Here is a 2,239-nt window from a genome sequence, read left to right on the forward strand (position 1 = left end):
CTTATCCTTGACTAAGCCTGACTCAGCCATCCCCGATTGCTTCTTCTGGGCTCTTGCATTCCCAAGGATATAATTGAGCATGCTCTGTGGGGAGACAGTCTGTAATGAATTTCCTAGAATGGAAACAAATGAAAATCAAAATAGTAGTGCCAGATTGTCGGTGAGCATCACAGCTCAGGATTTGCTCTGATACGCCTGAGCCCGGGCTGGTGCCTAGCATGTACGTCTCACGTCTAATTTCCTCCTCCTCCGATTCCTCTTCCTCTTCCTCTGCTCATGACACTAGTGTGCATGCCAGCTCTCTGAGTTAGACAGGAAGGTCATGTTTTGCTTAGGCACTTTCTCACCAAGACCATTTTTGAGCGTTTGGAGTGTTTGTCTCTGCAGAACTTGGCTAGCAGCCTGGCATAAAGCAGGGCTCAGTGACTGGCTGGTATTTGCATTCTGATGCTGAGACTGAGAAGACCACACTGTTCCTGAGAAGAGCCTAGAGTGATTTGTCTCCAAAGTCCGTAGAAGCTTTGTTCAAGGTGTTCAAGGTACTCGAGTCCCTGTGTTTGGGGCTTGAGGAGTAAAAAACCTTAGTCTCTGGGATGCTGGCCACCTGATGACTTGCTATGCAAATAAGAGCTCAGACTTCCCTCTACATCTCTCTCCTTTGTCCCCAGCAAGGCAGAGTCAGAAAACCTGCACTCAGCTCCTTCACTAGGGATTCGTAGAGATTGATCCAAGCCGTCAAGGTGGCCAGGGGCTGCCAAGAGACATTGGTGCCTGCTGAAGATTTCCAGCAATGGATCCCTTGATACATTGTACCCAGTCCAGGGTGTGCACTCCAGGCAAGGGAACTACATGAACAAAGGCACAGAAAGGTGAGAGGCATGGAGACCTTGGTTGCTGCCCCCTGTGTCCGCTCACCTGCCTAAAGTCTCTTTTTCCTTCCCTTGGCCTCAGAGGTCACTGTTCCCTGGGCTGATGGATAGAAAATCTCAGCTCAGATTAAGGACCTTCCCTTCAGATGAAGCTTGTAAGTTCCTGGAATCAAACACTCTTGGTGAAACCAGAGCTTGGAGAGGGCTCAGAGCAGCCTAGGCAGCCTACAGAAAAAAGGAAGGGATGTAGGGACAGGCAGAAAGAAGTCAGACGGAGCATCTATCATTGACTGCAAATAGAAGCCTCAGTTTGTGGTGCAATAAAATCACCGTATATGGCTTGGAAGGAAATTCTTTGCAAGAAGCTGCATGCAAATAGGTCATCAAGTAATGGCAAAAATATGCAGTCAAATGGAGGTGACTCTGCAGAGTTTCTGTGTCTCCAAGGGCTAAGTAAACTCCAGGAAGCCATTAGATCTTAGGGCTTCATGCCACAGAAGACAGAGGATAAGAGATACTTCCTCTGCCTCACAGCCCAGCCTCCTGTATCTTGCTTGCCTCCTCTCCACTGGGACCCACCCGGAGTCTGACCAGCATCCCGATTCCCTGTTGTTGAGATCAGGCAGGGACTCAGAGATTGCCTGAGATACTTTCTGGTGACTAACGCAGTACTTGAACAGGAAACAGACTGGAAAGGGCTTAGGAGAAACTATAAATAGCCCATGTCCTAAAAAAAAAAAATTAACTTGGAAAGAAATGGAATTAACACACTGGAAGGAGAACAAGGAGATTATAGGCTCCAAGCAAGACCAGCCATTTCTCCTGGGAAATGAGCTTTTCTTCCAGATGGAGCTCTATTTGTCCTTTGGAGGAACCAACTCTATCCTGTGTGCCCTGCTCCACCCTGGGATTGACTAGCCAGCCCGGTCTACCTGCCAATATGACTCTCTGAATTGTCTGTAGTTCTGGGAATCATGTTTTGTAGGGTTCATGTGTGGGTGAGTGTGTGTATGTGTGCGGGTGTGTGCACGTGGTGGGGGGTGGTCACTGAGGCTCTGGGCTCAAGGACTATAAATGGTCTCTTTTTGGTGAAGTAGAGAATTGAAAAAGTGTTAGAATATTCCTTCTGCTTGCCTCAGTTTCCCCTCATCCACTAGGCTACAGCAATACTCTTCTATGGTGAACCCAGTGAGGACAGAGGAGAATAAGGTAGGAGAATTAGCCTTTGGTCAAATCCCAGCCAAGAACGCTTTTGCTGAATAACCTGGAAAAGACACTCAACTTCACTAAGACTCTTACCTTTTCTATGGAGAGGCTGGTCTAGTTCAGTAGACTTTAAATCTTTGTCTTTTATTTTTTCAAAGCTGTAT

This window comes from Pteropus vampyrus, unplaced genomic scaffold, assembly GCF_000151845.1.
Source record: "Pteropus vampyrus isolate Shadow unplaced genomic scaffold, Pvam_2.0 Scaffold240, whole genome shotgun sequence".
NCBI lineage: Eukaryota > Metazoa > Chordata > Mammalia > Chiroptera > Pteropodidae > Pteropus > Pteropus vampyrus.